Source organism: Schistocerca nitens, chromosome 5 (assembly GCF_023898315.1).
Source record: "Schistocerca nitens isolate TAMUIC-IGC-003100 chromosome 5, iqSchNite1.1, whole genome shotgun sequence".
In the NCBI taxonomy this organism is placed as follows: Eukaryota; Metazoa; Arthropoda; class Insecta; order Orthoptera; family Acrididae; genus Schistocerca; species Schistocerca nitens.
In genome coordinates this window covers 378,296,016-378,313,203 of record NC_064618.1, presented here as the reverse complement: position 1 = coordinate 378,313,203, position 17,188 = coordinate 378,296,016, and positions in this window count along the sequence as shown.

Genomic DNA, 17,188 nt, shown 5'->3' with positions numbered 1-17,188 from the left:
CCTGACCGCGTAAATTACAGTGATGTAAAGTAATGTAAAGTAAGGAAGAAAGAACCAAAGTACTGAGTTCATTTACACGTGTTAGTTTTTGTAGTTTATAGTGGTTGGTTGATTCAGGGAAGCGGACCAAACAGCGAGGTGATGGGTTCCTGCATACAATGCTACGTCCTATATAGAGTCATTCAGCTACAGTGTTCACCTCAAATATTTCCTCAGCCGTTTAATATATCGTAATTCTTTGTTTAGCCAAACTAATTATTAAGAAATACTCACTATACAAGTTCGCGCTTCTTCGGAATCAACTTCACGCCATTTAGATGGAACAACACTCTTTAAAAAATTAGAAAATAGAGAATGCGACGCATGGCGAATGAAGTATGTAAATAGGAAGGAAATCATTACAAAGGATGTGATGTATTCATACACTCAAATGATTACAATATTAGAAAATAAAATTGGATGATTTATTCAAGAGAAAGATCTTCAGAAATTTAGCAAATCAGTAATGCGTTGGTGCACCTCTGGCCCTTATGCAAGAAGTTAGTCGTCTTGGCATTAATTGAAAGAATTGTTGGGTGTCCTCCTGAGGGGTATGATATAAAATTGTGCCCAATTGGGGAGCCAGATGTACAGATCCTAAGCTGGTTGGAGGGCCATGCCCATAATGTTCAAAACGTCCTCAGCCGGCGAGATATTCTGCGTTCTTGCTAGCCAAGGTGAAACGTCCCCTTAGAAAAATTAATTAATTACTGTGCTGGTAAATCCCTTACGTTATTTGCTTTTCAAACAGCTGAGCAAAACTGAACTTCAGACATTTCGCTCTTTACCTGTTCTAATCAACACTAAACTGACACACAATATTTTTTTAGCGCAACGTAATCCGACTTTCAAAAATCCCTACAAAAGAATGGCCCTGACTAACATTAACCTATACTTTCACAGATCACTTACCTCACAAAAATCTTCGTTACTCAGGCTACGGCAATACAGCGAGCGCCACTACTGCCAGATAAATGAAAGATTCAAACTAATGAAGGCAGTAACTACTGATAGGCATAGTTAGAAAAAGAAAGATTTTGATAGAGAACAAACAATGTATTTACCTTAATAGTGTTCAAAAGTAATAATATATATAGCAGTTCATGACATCCAGTCTTACAAATTTCAAAACTCCGCTATTTCTCTCCCCACATCCACCACTGCTGGCGGCTCACCTCCAACTGCGCAACGCTACGCGCTGTTAACATCCAGTTGCCCAACACTACAATGGCCAACAACAATGCAAACCAGACACAGACTGCACACAGCACAGCCAGTGATTTTCAGAGCGCTACGTGGCGTTACCAATATAAAAACCTGAACAGCCTACCCACAAAGGTATGGTTCGGAATGCAGGAAGACAAGCAGTAGCCGCTCTCGCCGTGTGCGGGCGGGCGTTATTTTAATGAACTGTAACTCCAAGATTGCTTACTATGAAGAGTAAGAAAATGGGACGTACAGCTTTCCTGGAAGGATACCGCGGATGACAAAGAAAGACAGCCTCCTAAGGAAAGGAACAGCATTCCAGAACATCACTGCCGGTTATCACACTGTATGGCGGGCAATAGTCAGGTTGGTATCTAAACAATGTCCAGGATGCCTCCAGACACTTATTCAGCATTGAGTCTCACAGACTGGAGTAGAATTTTCTTCAGTGATGAATTCAGCTTCGAGCTGAGCGACACTAACCAGCACAGACGCCCGGGAAGCGGTAGAATACCAGCCTGACTGTGACTCTCCTTACGGCCCGACAACCAGGTGTGATGGTGTGAGGTGCTCCGCTCTCCAGAGCAGGAACCCTTTGATTGTCATCTGCGGCACAGCGGCACATCTACGATATTCTACACCTCATTCTGCTGTCCTTCATGTCAACCCGTCCTGGGCGTACAGCTTAGCAAGATTATGCACACCGACACACGGCGAGAGTTTCTGCTGGTTGTCTTCGTGCTTGCCAAACCTCAAATTATCCAGTAAAGTCGCTGGATCTCTCACCGATTGAGAACGTTTGGAGTATTATGGACACGGCCCTCCAACCACCTCGGGATTTTAACGATCCAAAACTATAATCGGAGCGAATTTCGCACAATATCTCTCGGTAGGACATTAAAAATGTCTGTGAGTCAATTTGAAGACGAACAACTTCATTGTTAAGAGCCAGAGGTGAGTAACAGAAGAAATTATTGTCGGAAGGACTGACTCAGCATGTATAAAAGTCAAAATAACCTTTTCTAAAATTAAGAGCAAGAGTGACAGCATTAAGAGTGTACCGGAAATTTCACTCTTAGAGAGGAGAGAGCGGGTTGGTGGAAAGAGTACAGTGAAGACTTCTATTAGGGATAAGGTCTGAGGACGTGAGTGAAGCAAAAACAGGCGTCGATACAGAAGAGATAAGGGATCCAGTATTAGAGTAAAAAAGACTTAAGTTCGGAAAAAGTTGGAGTAATAGATAACAGCAGAATTTCTAAAATCACTGGCTGTTGGAGGGATTGGGGAGGGGGGAGATGGCAGTGGCAACAAAACGAATATTCACGTTGATTTGTATGGGTATAAAGTATGACACTGGTAGTATAATATCGGAAAACTTCATCCACACAGTCGTAAAGATTGCAAGGGCCGTCAAGAGCGAGAATTATCCTACGACTAATTTAACAGCTCATGCATCCAAGGTACTGACAAGAAGAATGGAAAAGAAAATTGAGGATGTGTTCAGTGACGATCAGTTTGACTTCAGGAAAGTAAAGGCTCGAGGGAAGCAATTCTGACATTGTGGTTAATAATCGAAGCAAGACTAGAGAGCAGTCAAAACACGTTCATAGAATTGGTTGACGTGGTCAAAACGTACGACAATGTCAAATGATGTATGGTTGAAATTCTGAGAAAAAGAACAGTAAACTATAGGTAAAGACCGCTAGTATACTGTTCCGTCGTACCATCAAGCGTCGGCACGCCGGCCTGGAACGTTAAAGCAGAGAAGGCTGTGAGACGACGTCAGCCGGGCGGAGTGGCTGTGCGGTTCTAGGCGCTACTGTCTGGAAATTCTAACTTTCACACACAGCTTGTTCGATGTGCAGATTGAGTAAGATAGAGGACAAGTTACAATCTTGTCTCACTCACTTCTCAGCTATCGCTCCCCTTCCAGCCTTTACAGTTTTATAACTTCGGTCTTATTTCTGTACAAGTTTTAGATAACTTTTGTCTTTCTGTATTTTATACATTTTTCCTGTATTCCAGTCAGTACTTCCAAGAAACTTCTCTGCATCCAGAAATGTTGGTTCTCTTTCCTGTGTCTGCCAAGGTAAGTGGTCGGGTCTGCGTCAGGGTCGCGTATTTCTTACACTCCTGTGGAGCCCAATCTTATCTTCTTGGACCTCGGTTTCTACGAGTTTTTCCGTTCTTATGTAATTAATTGGCGTCAATAATGTGGACCTTTAACCTGTTAAACTGATGGTTTGGTGATATTCGCACGAATTGGCGTCTTGTTCGGAATAGGAATTAGTAGATTATTTTTGAAATCTGAAAAATTTTAATTGCCTGATATATCTTGCATACAAGGTGAGACAGTTTTGTCAATTCTAGCCACCCCAAAGATCTCAGCAGTTCTAATGGAATGCGATCTGTACAAGGGGACTTGTTTCAGCTTAGGTCTGTCAACACTCTGTCGAATTCCTCTCACATTATGATATCCCTCATTTCATCAAATACTTCCTTTCTGTTATACAAACTGTTCTTCAATATTCTCAGTTTTGTTTTCCTTACATAGACACTCTTTGCGTTTCTTCCATCCTTCTACCATCCCTTCTTTGCTTAATACAGGACTGCCATCGAGCTTTTAACATTCACACAGGTGTTAGCCCACTCTTCAAAACGATCTTCATTTTTTTTCTATACGACGCTTGTATCTTTCCTATGGCAACGCATACTTTTATAACTTTGCATTACTCTTCTAGCCATTTCTGGTTTGCCAGTTTTCATCTACCACTCTCATTTTCTGTATTGCCTTGTGCCTGTTTCATTATCTGCATTTTTATCTTTTCTCATTTCGTAATTTAAATACACTGTCAGAAGCGTTACTCAAGGATTTCTGTTGATCCTTATCTTTTTCCTATTTGATCGTCATCTCTAGAGGCTAGCTATTTGTCTTGTGCTCCTTGCAGTTGTATTATTCAGTCGATGCCTGACGCTCTCCTTTAAATTCTTAAAAATTTCTGGTTCAAGATCCAATACCCTTAACTACGTACGCGTCTGCATTTTCTTTAATAGGAATTTGTTGTTCATTACCAACAGATCACTGTCAGAGTCCAAATCTTCACCTGGATAATTTTTGCAGTTTAAAATCTGATTTCAGAATTTTTGTCTTACCATTGTCTAATCCATCTCAAACATTCTGATATGCCTCTACAAAACCACCGCCCTTGACACCTATATAGCTTGATGGTAACGTGGTTTAGGAATCGTTAATCCGTCGCCTGATGATGATACACAATACACCACCAAGGCTATAGATTTCGTTCATATTCTGTATTGCCTCCTATTTCTCTTCGTCCGTCGTATTACAGTTACTTTTCGAGCTTATTTCAGTTTGACAGTTATTTATGCAACAAGGTCATTATCACCTTGTATAGAGGAATGTAATAACGATTTCTATTTGTAATCTTTCAGTTAAATCTTCCCGTTTGAAAGGCAGCGAGCCGGCCGGTGTGGCCGTGCGGTTAAAGGCGCTTCAGTCTGGAACCGCGTGACCGCTACGGTCGCAGGTTCGAATCCTGCCTCGAGCATGGATGTGTGTGATGTCCTTAGGTTAGTTAGGTTTAATTAGTTCTAAGTTCTAGGCGACTGATGACCTCAGAAGTTAAGTCGCATAGTGCTCAGAGCCTTTTTTAAAGGCAGCGGCTTTCTAACTGAAGACCATGAAGTAAAGGTTACAGACATTTCGCATTATCATGCGCTGTTACATTGACATGCAACAGAAATACATAAACAACATGACAATTTTAACATAAAAGAAGAGTAAGTTAACCAAAACAAAATATACAAGCAGAAGTAGATTTTCCATCAAGACCCTTACTTGCAACATTGTACACACTTCGACACAGAATGACAATTATGCAAGTATACTAGATGAAAGAAAGGGGATGGAGTAAGCTTGATGAAAAACGACGACCGAAAAAGGACCAGTAATGGTGTCTGCCTCCTCACAGCCATGACGCAATAATATGCAAACAAGTCAGCGGCAGAAAGGGCACTGAGTAGTGTAGTACGTTGCATGAAACACATCACGATACTTGGGCCGTGTAGCAACGGTTTGCGGCAGAGCGTAGTAGTAATAATAATAACAATAATAATAATAGCAAACGGCTCTCTAGTACCGACACTAAACATTAATGTCAGTCTAGCTTTTCCACCAATGTCCTGCTTATACAAAGCTAGTGTCATTGCTGGTGCGCTGCCGAGTAGAACTAGGTCACCAAAAGAGTAGAGAATTAGCGCTACAGACCTAACGTAATAGTATGACGTTCACATACGGCACGGTCCAACAATAAAATTAAGCTAAATTTATAAAATAGTCTTCTTCCTTCTGTAGTGGTCAATCCAAGGATTGGTTTGCAACAGCTAGAGTGGCAGCTTGTCTCCATTCTGTGCGCCTTTCAGCTTTTCTCTTCATTTCTTTACAGGTGTTACATCCCAAATCTTTCACGATTTGATCCATGTACCTCAGTCGTGGTCTTACTCTTGGTCTTTTTCCCTCGACATATCCCTCTATGATTGTGTTCAGGAGTCCTTTATGTCTTAATAGACGGCCTGTAAATTGCACTCTTCTCTTAACAATGAAACTTCAGAAGCTTCTCTTCTCACCTGCTCTTTCCAGAACCACTTCGTTTGTGACTTTGTCGATACATTTTATTTTGAGCATGCGTCTATAGCACCATATTTCAAAAGAATTTAGCTTCTGGTCTTCCTCTGTCCCGAGAGTCCATGTTTCACACCCATAGCATGCCACACTCCACTGATGCTCTTAGATGTTAATACGTTTTTCTTCTTGTTAAAAGCACTCTTCGCTTGAGCTATTCTACTTCTCACTTCTGCCTTGCTCCTTCCATCCCTGGTAATATTACTGCCCAGATAAGTAAATTTATTAACTTGTTCAAGCAGTTCATTGCCTACATGAGCTTGGACTTTCGCTTGATCTTCTTTGTCGCATGCCATTACTTTTGTTTTTGCTTTATTAATTCTCATATTATATTCTTCACCCATAACTTTATCGATTCTATTCAGTAGGACTACAAGATCTTCTTCACTTTCAGCCAGGACATCTATATCATCGGCATATCTTATCATATCTATTCGTTGGCCATGAATTACTACACCTGTCTGTGAATTTTCCCTTACTTTTTTCAGCGCCTCTTCAATGTATGCGTTAAATATAACAGGGGATAGTGCGCAACCTTGTCGGACACCTTTCCGTATCTGCACCTCTTCTTGTTTTGTCCGTCCACGGATATCTGCTGTCTCGTTTTTGTACAGGTTCCATATCATTTTTCTATCTTTATGGTCTATTCCTACATTTTTGAGTACCTCAAACATCTTATACCATTTAACATTATCAAAGGCTTTGTCTACATCGACGAAAGCTATGTATGTTTTCAGGTTCTTATCGAGTCGTTTCTCTATTATTAGTTTTAGAGCAAATATTGCTTCTCTGGTTCCTCTATCTTTCAGGAATCCAAACTGGTCTTCGGAGAGTGTAGCTTCAACTTTTTGTTCTATGCGTTTTAGTATAATTGAGGTTAATATTTTAGAGGCGTGCGTAACTAAGCTGAGCGTCCTATCATTTTCACATCTTGTAGCGTTTGCCTTCTTTGGAATGGGGATCATAATGTTTTTCTCAAAGTCTGTAGGAATTTTACCCTGCTCGTACTTGTTGAAAACAAGATTATACAACTCCTGATTCAGTTTTGCTCCTCCAGATTTCAGAAGTTCGGCTGGGATATTGTCTATACCAGGCGATTTGTTGTTTTTCAATTTTTTCAGAGCTAGTTCAAACTCTTCCTTTAATATAGGTTCACCTATGTTGTGTGCATCTACTTCTGTTTCATCTTCCATGATGTTTTCAGACAGGTCTGGTCCGCTGTACATTTTTCCTATATATTGTTTCCATCTTCTTGCAACTTCATCATCGTCATCCAACATATTGCCATTTTCATCCATCACAGCCCTACACTTGTTTCTTCAGTCTCCAAAGCAATGTCTCACACATTTATAGGCCTTGTCAATATTTCCCTTGCTGATGTTGTCCTCAACTGAAATACAGAGATCATCGAGGTATTTTTCTCTTGCTTGTTTTGCCTCTCTGTTGATTCTGTTTTTCAGACTCTTGTATTTCTCTTGGTCTTCCTTCTTCACAGAATTTTTTATTTTCCTTCTTTCTTCCATCATATTTAGTAGGTCATTAGTGATCCATTCCTTCCTTTTCTCTGTCCTTTCTTTTCCTATTACTTCTTCTGCTGCTTCTAAAATACCAGTTTTTATTTTTTCCCAGCTGCTTTGGATGTCATTGCAGCCCTGTGTATTTGTTTTCTTGTCTGTTTCTAGTTGATAGTGCTTCAGTTTATTTTTGTTTTTCATGTTTGTCAAATCCCATTTACATGTACTTCTTTTTATAATGTTCTTGAATTTTAGTTCAGTCGTCATCATAACGAGTATGTGGTCACTTTCCACATCACAGCCTTGATATGATCTGCTGTCCTTAACTTGGTTTTTAAATCTTTTCTTCACTAATATGAAGTCAATTTGATATCTGTTAATGTCACCAGGCGTATCTTCTTCTTGGATGATGATTAAAGAAGGTATTTGTAATGCAAAGTTTATTTCTTTGGCAGAATTCTACAAGTTTATCCCCTCTTTCATTTCTTAATCCTAATCCAAAATTCCCTGCCACGTCCTCTTCTTTACCTTCCCCAACAAAGGCATTCATATATCCTATGATGACAAGGTTTTCAGCTCCTATAATTCTACCAATTATTTCTTCAACGTGGTCATACATCATTTCTATTTCATCATCCTCGTGCCTCGTAGTTGGCATGTAAACTTGGATTATGATTGTGTCTCTTGGTTTAGTTTCCTATCGTACATAAATTATCCTCTCATTATGTTGAAGAAATCCTTTTACTCTTAACCCCATCTCTTTACTGAGGATATTTCCCACTCCTGCAATCCCGGGATTGTCTTGTGCTGTTCCAGAGTGTATGATTCTGTAATCCCCTGACCAAAAGTCGCCAGCGTTTGGCCATCTCCTTTCTGAGACTCCCAGTACATCAATATCCATTCGTTTCATTTCCATTTTCAAGTTTTCCAGTTTGCCACATTTAAGAAGTGAGTTGACGTTCCATGTTGCTATCCTTCTTACATTAATGCTTTTGGATTTTGGTATCTCTTTAGTTGTCCCCGCCCGGAGATCCGAATGGGGGACTATTTTACCTCCGGAGAATTTAACCAAAGAGCTTTCCATCATAAGCTGTTGATACTTGGGATACCCGCCCGGGTCTTTAATGGAGTGGTTTCCCGTTGCCTTCTCCATTCTATGCCGTTGGCCACCTTGTGGCTCGTCCGCCTTTAGGAGCAGTTTCCCACCCCAAGGGCAAGAGAGTACCCTTCCTTCTAGCCGCTCATCCGCCTTCCTAGAAGGCCGTTGGCAATTGATAGACGGTAATATCCTGATCCCGGGAGATATTCGGCTCAGTAGAAGTATATGTTGGAAATGGAAGACCCCTAGCCCTCGAAACCTAATAGCGCCAGGGTCGGAAAAGAACAAGAGTTGGCCGAGGGAGGCCAAATAGGAAAGATAAAAGTGAGGAGCCTGGCATAAGTAAGTGGAAGCAATGCTAGGACTCAGCAAGGGACCCCGTGGTCGCCAGCCACGTACTCACTAGGTGTGAGTCCCTGAAGTATATAAAATAGTACACACATAAAAAAAAAATTCATCATCCCTGTTCCCAGAACCTGAAGATACACGTTGACTGGGGATATTCTGTCACAGATACAGTCCTTTTGACTGTTCAGAGATGCCACTAAACCCGCCCAAAGATGTAAACAACCATGCATAAGCAACACCTATTTGACGGATGGGATCCGGTAGCCGATCAGTTCCAGTCATTCCACCATGAATGAGGTACACGGCTCGTATTTTCTGTAGTTCAACCATGCCTATAAGGTCAATACCGCTGTTCCATCGCAACCGCATTGTTACTTTGCGCCAGAAATGCCTCTCAACAAAGGAAGTGTCGAGGCGTCTCGGAGTGAACAAAAGCGATGTTGTTCGTACGTGGAGGAGAGACAGAGAGACAGGAACTGTCTATGACAAGCCTCGCTCAGGCCGCCCAAGGGCAACTACTGCAATGGATGACCGCTACCTACGGATTATGCCTCGGAGGAACCCTGACAGCAACGCCACCATGTTGAATTATCATTTTCGTGTAGCCATAGGACGTCATGTTACGACTCAAACTATGCGAAATAGGCTGCATGATGCGCAAGTTCACTCCCGACGTCCATGCACCGTGATACAGTTAACAAAATGCCGCATGGACCGCTCAGGATTGGCATCACGTTCTCTTCGCCGGTGAGTGTCGCACATGCCTTCAGCCAGACAATCGTCGAAGACATGTTTGGAGGCAACATGGTCAGGTTGAACGCCTTAGCCATACTGTCCACCGAGTGCAGCAAGGTGCAGTTTTCCTGCTGTTTTCGGGTGGCATTTTTAGGGACCGACGTACGCCGGTGGTAGTGATGGAAAGGCTCCGTAACGGCTGTTCGCTACATGAATGCCGTCCCCTGACCGGCAGTGCAATAATATCAGCAGGATATTGACGAGGCACTCTTCTTCATGGGCAACTCACGCCCCTATGGTGCACATCTTGTGAATGATTTCCTTCAGGATAACTACATCGCTCGACTAGAGTGTCCACCATGTTCTCCAGACATGAACCCTATCGAACATGTCTGGGATGGATAGAAAAGGGCTGTTTATGGAAGACGTGACGCACCAACCACTCTGAGGGATCTACGCCGAATAGCCGTTGAGGAGTTGGACAATCTGGGCCATCAGTGCGTTGTCGAACCTCTGGATAGTATTCCACCACGAATCAAGGCAAGCGGACGTGGTACTGGGTATTAGAGGTACCGGTGTGTACAGCAATCTGGACCACCACCTCTGAGGGTCTCGCTGTATGGTGGTACAACATGCAATAAGTGGTTTTCATGAGCATTAGAAAGAGTGGAAAAGATGTTTATGTTGATCTCTTTTCCAACTTTCTGCTCAGGTTCCGGAACTCTCGGAACCGAGGTGATGCAAAACTTTCTCTGAGGTGTGTGTTTACACAAATCATTGGAGGAATACAAACAGCAACCCATTATAACTGCATAACTGCAACATCATGAATACAGTAAGAAACAATCCTGAAATTGATGTGAAGTTTACTGCGTGACTGTGCAAATTATTTGTTTCAGCACAACGTCACAAATTATGTTTCATGAATAAGGTAATACCGCACAGCAGGATTATCATTCATAAATCATATTTTAATGGTTGCTGTTTGTGAGTAACGCCTTTTGTACGAGAGAGAAAGGACTACCAGGACGTGTTGCAGTTCAACAGCTGCAAGATTTCTGCCAAAAGACATTGCAGTTTATCGTTCCGTAATACTGCCATTCCCATTGATCGGAATCCTACGACTATCATGCTGACATGGAAAGATGGATTCAGGATGGCTCCACCAAAGCCTACAAAGGAAGTTAGTGGCCACACATGACTAAATCCAAAGAGCTCTCTGTCGTATAGGACTGTACAGCTTAGCCACGTACCTTTATTTAGGAAATAAGGTTATTCAGAGCAACAAAAGTATCATCATAGACAGTGTGGAGTGTCTGAAGCACCACAGACTGTCAACATTACGACTATTGTTATGATTTCTGCGAGTAATGGGGTTATGTACTCGTATGTCCTGATATACTTTAATTTATGCGATTAATGAAATGATGTGTTACTCCGTTCCCTCCCCCCCCCCCCCCTCCAAGGTCAGGGTCAGCGTCTGGGCAGTCAAAGTAAATTTCACAAGATGGCAGTCTAAGAAGTAAAACGAGATGGTGGTGAATAAAAATGGCGGACTACGACAGAAAGACTCCGCTGCCACCCCGTTTGTCAAGCAAATCGTTCTGTGATGACACAACATGCTTTCTGGAAAAAAAATCAGCATGCGCGTTACCCTGCTGACTACTAGCTGGTTAGAATCACACTTTAGTTAAGGGGTATTTACAAAGTTCTTAGAGTGGAATCAGATAATCAACCCCATTTCAGTTGTAAACAGTCTCAGTGCTTCAAAAACAAAATTTGTTTCCTGCAGTTAGAAGCCCAAGAACAGTGAGGCACACAGCAGCCACACACTGTGAACGCTAGGGCACAGGCCTGTTATCGCCACACATGATGCTGCGATACGAATTATTTATATGCAACTACAGAGAAAAGTGAGCATATGCGTTATCTTGCTGTGATTGGTTTAATAGGAAGTCGCGGCAGACTCGCGGCAGTCTGCTGTGAGTTCTGCAATAGGAACTTGTGACTTTAAAATTGTTTTTGACCTTTGAGAGGGAGGAGGTTTAGACAGTTTATTTGTGTGAATATGCATAGGTTAAAGTGCCTGAGGATATACAGGGTGTTTCAAAAATGACCGGTATATTTGAAACGGCAATAAAAACTAAACGAGCAGCGATAGAAATACACCGTTTGTTGCAATATGCTTGGGACAACAGTACATTTTCAGGCGGACAAACTTTCGAAATTACAGTAGTTACAATTTTCAACAACAGATGGCGCTGCAAGTGATGTGAAAGATATAGAAGACAACGCAGTCTGTGGGTGCGCCATTCTGTACGTCGTCTTTCTGCTGTAAGCGTGTGCTGTTCACAACGTGCAAGTGTGCTGTAGACAACATGGTTTATTCCTTAGAACAGAGGATTTTTCAGGTGTTGGAATTCCACCGCCTAGAACACAGTGTTGTTGCAACAAGACGAAGTTTTCAACGGAGGTTTAATGTAACCAAAGGACCGAAAAGCGATACAATAAAGGATATGTTTGCAAAATTTCAACGGATTGGGAACGTGACGGATGAACGTGCTGGAAAGGTAGGGCGACCGCGTACGGCAACCACAGGGGGCAACGCACAGCTAGTGCAGCAGGTGATCCAACAGCGGCCTCGGGTTTCCGTTCGCCGTGTTGCAGCTGCGGTCCAAATGACGCCAACGTCCACGTATCGTCTCATGCGCCAGAGTTTACACCTCTATCCATACAAAATTCAAACGCGGCAACCCCTCAGCGCCGCTACCATTGCTGCACGAGAGACATTCGCTAACGATATAGTGCACAGGATTGATGACGGCGATATGCATGTGGGCAGCATTTGGTTTACTGACGAAGCTTATTTTTACCTGGACGGCTTCGTCAATAAACAGAACTGGCGCATATGGGGAACCGAAAAGCCCCATGTTGCAGTCCCATCGTCCCTGCATCCTCAAAAAGTACTGGTCTGGGCCGCCATGTCTTCCAAAGGAATCATTGGCCCATTTTTCAGATCCGAAACGATTACTGCATCACGCTATCTGGACATTCTTCGTGAATTTGTGGCGGTACAAACTGCCTTAGACGACACTGCGAACACCTCGTGGTTTATGCAAGATGTTGCCCGGCCACATCGCACGGCCGACGTCTTTAATTTCCTGAATGAATATTTCGATGATCGTGTGATTGCTTTGGGCTATCCGAAACATACAGGAGGCGGCGTGGATTGGCCTCCCTATTTGCCAGACATGAACCCCTGTGACTTCTTTCTGTGGGGACACTTGAAAGACCAGGTGTACCGCCAGAATCCAGAAACAATTGAACAGCTGAAGCAGTACATCTCATCTGCATGTGAAGCCATTCCGCCAGACACGTTGTCAAAGGTTTCGGGTAATTTCATTCAGAGACTACGCCATATTATTGCTACGCATGGTGGATATGTGGAAAATATCGTACTATAGAGTTTCCCAGACTGCAGCGCCATCTGTTGTTGAAAATTGTAACTACTGTAATTTCGAAAGTTTGTCTGCCTGAAAATGTACTGTTGTCCCAAGCATATTGCAACAAACGGTGTATTTCTATCGCTGCTCGTTTAGTTTTTATTGCCGTTTCAAATATACCGGTCATTTTTGAAACACCCTGTACATAACCCCAATACTCCCATAAAGAGGCAGCAGATAGAGGCTCCTCCACTTGTGGTGCACCTAATGACAACACTTGACACAGAAGTGGCACCATGTTGTAGAGTCCTAATTCTGTGTACAGCATCACTACTGATGTATCTGTGAGTGGATGCTCCGAGAATTAATGTTACCAGATCACATCTGCTATCATAGTATGGATTTGTCGTGATAATATTGTGTGCCACTGCGTATACGAAACGACCACCCTGGTTCACATAGCTCGTAATTTAGACAGCAGACGTTACACATATTTCTCACGTTTTTAGGTCGTTGGGTGTGTCCCATCTTAGTCTCCGTTCACAATCTTTCAACAAGGTAATGCAAACACTGGGTATGAACTATGACCTTCTGACCTGCTTAGTTGCGGAGGGCATTTGACTATTTCACTGACCAGAACATTGTCCATACTTCTTGTCCAATGAAAAGAAACTGCTCTCACTTTATGGGAGCAGTGGCGTTGTGTGTATCCTGGCACACTTTAGTAAATGCTTATTTATGCAAATGAAGTGTGAACCCCTTCTTTCCTCGTCTTAGTAAAGAGACGGGCTCGCCGCCACGCGTCAGTCACCAAAGCTGGTAATCTCTGTCACGTAAACATAATTTGACTCAGAACCCAGCCGAGCTAGAGCCAAAGTTGTCGCCAGAGTTAGCAGTTGTGTGCACTAATGTTTTCATCCTCTGTACCCCCAATTCACTCAACAATTTAGTCAGATTTTCTTTATGCTCACCACACACGCACAGTAAGCAAAATTTTGTTATTTACTATCCTTTCTTGTATTGCAATGCTGGGATTACATCCAATCACTATAAGATAATCGTTTCTTCCTTGATTTTAGAATTCCAGAGCAATGGAAAAAGTTATTAGGATTCCGCTTCTACATTATTTATATATATTCGTAATTTTAATGATTACGATTAAAGAAGTAATGATCTATGAAACTGGAAAACGGATTTTTCTTTCACTGATTACTTGCCTTACGGTTTTGAATACTGTCATAACGGATTAAATTTTGAATACCTGATGTGCGCAGGAAGGAGAAAAATATTCTCAAGAGGTTTTTGTAGATTTCTAACGTTCTCAAGAAGCCTAGTAATTTCAGTATCGTTTCATATCTCTTAATTTCAGTGACTAACATCGTTGTACATACTTTTTCCACTAAGTTTCCCACCTCACATGCCATTTACGATCAGACTCATAACAGAGTAGCGAATATGCACCATTGAACTCGTTACCAGAGCTTCATCCAAAAATTTGTTTGCCTGCTCGTAACCGACTGACTCCAAAAACAGTACTGTTCCGGAAGGAGACTGCTCATATCTACTGAGACGCATTGGCTTCTGTTCGGATTGTGACTATATGGCACTAAATTTCCGAAGATGAATTAATACAACATAATTTTAAGGAAGTTGGGAACAGTTAGATTTCCATTGTCTGCAGAAGTTTTCCACACTTTTTACGAAATATTTGGGTCCCGTAAATGAGGAAATACGATATAGGAACAAATAAAATCCGATGAAATATAGGAAGTAGTTTATGCGATTCACAGACAGATAGCGCACACAAGTTATTTGAATACTACCCTTAGGTTAATCAATGGCTATGGCGACAGGAAGGGTGTCTGGCCAAAAAGTTCAAATAAACAAAAAAGCGGGCAAGTCATGAAAACTGTGGGCTCTATACGACTGGATGAATGCTCGCTAAGAGAGGAGAAACATTTGAATATTCATGGATTTGACAGGCTCCGGAACACATCAAAAACCAATATCTGGCAGCAGCTATCCTGTAATATTCCACAATCTAAGCTATCAGTAAGAGAAATATACTTTATCCATCGCGGCATAAATGTTGACAATGCAGATTTAGATACAGTCACGTAACAGTAATAGCTGCAAAATGGATCAGGCCACCTAGCGTGGCTTGCGATCACGGCTCATAGTTGTGATCAGGGGCTCTCTAGATATTAACAGCTGCACGTGGTACGGCTGGAGTCCTGCAGTCCAAAGCACCTGGTGTTCAATTAGGTTTAAGTTCGGTGAGGGAACTCGCTAGTCTAGATTCATGGTACACGTATGTAACAGATCAATCATATCTGAGTCGGTATTAAAGGGATTTGTGGGCGGATTTATATGAGTCTAATGACTGTGATAGTGTTGTTCAGTTTTATGTGGTGACTGGTGGAGGGCCAGTTTTACGTTTCTGATAGCAACCAATAAAGGTAGTGAATAAGGAATTGCATTGAGAATTAGTGTAAATATTGAATGTCCGCAGATCGGGTGCACACTGTACATAGAATAAAGTAATCCAGAGAAGCCTGGTACGAATCTAAATTTAACTCTCTTACATACTCATCGTTGCAGACTAGCCTCGTCTGGCCAATGTGAATGGTTCCATTGCACATTTAGGAAACTGTCATGAACGCAGATTCACATTTGTCTGTAACTAAGAGTCAACTATGGTCATCGTAACAAATGTTGTTCGCATTGACACCAGTATAATGTTTTTATGTATGCCTGCCGCCAAATGGATATGACCTTTCACTATAAAAAGATTGGATATAGAAATTTCGTTGGGCGGTTGTAGTAGGCAACTGAGAGGTTCAAATAATAGCATCATGAATTTTGTATGAATTAAAGCGTAACAGAATGTGAGCAAAGCAGGTGACAGAGTTTACTAACGTATATAAACTACATGTATGTTTTCATAAAACTGTGATGGACTGTTAACTACGTCTTATCGTAAAATGAAGAAACAATATTTCAGTCACTACTGCGAGAAGCCCTCGCCATGTTATGTACGTAGGAACGTCAGAAACTAAGTCAAACATGTCGTCCCACACAAAGACTGCAGAAGAAGAGTGACGCATTTTCAGAAGAGAATACATGTTCCAGGTCTTCCGCAGACATAGTTCTACTGTGGTAGGGATTACAGGTGCACCATAAGGGGCGAGTGAAATGGCGCAGCAACTGGAAACATCCTCCGAAGTTTTAAGTACGAGGGACGGTACGATTTTTGTGGGCGAAATTTGTAAATTGGATACAGATTCGAAGTGAAATTCTGGCACCATACGTACCGAAGGCAGTGTCGTTTCCAACCGTAGCTAAATGTTACCAACACATTGGCCACGGCCGCGTAGATATGGGTGAAGCTGATGTGAGATTCCATATCTTTCAATAGGCGATTTCAACCTTTTCCTTAAGCTGAAAAAATATCTGCAAGGAAAGATAGTTTGAAATGGTGAGGACGTTCACGCAGCGGTTACCAAATGACTCCCTAACCTGTGTTCAGATTTCTGTGGGCGAGAAACTGAATGAACGTTCTGACTATTGCTGTCAGAGAACAGTCGACTATGTTGAGGTATATTATCGTGTATCTGTGTAACTTTGGAGTGCTGTGCAGCATTCAGTTAATGTTACATAGCCTGCCATTATGACGAGTAACTTAATTTTTGAAGTGCCCTGACAATACTACAAGTGCATAGTAGATGTTACCTGAGCTGCGGTAATAGTGTGTAACGCAATTTTTGAAGTGTTCTCGTGATGCTACAGGTGCAGTGCAATTTCTGCTTCCATAATTCCTTAAAAGCATGAAAAATTTAATGACATATTTAAGTGGTTGGATTGCTCAAGCGGGGATTGTATCTCGTTTATTAATTACGACTGAGAATCGGACATCAGTTATAGCACTGACTTGTGCTGAGGTGCACGTGCTTGGTGTCTGGTGGCGGACAGAAGGGATCAGTGCCCTCTTTCTCCCTCGTGATGTAGGGGCACCTCGAAGCATCATTGTGTCTGTGGTTGTATGTTACTCTATGCTGACAGCTAGGACCATTTGACAATCTCAGGCAGTTCTTGCATTTTC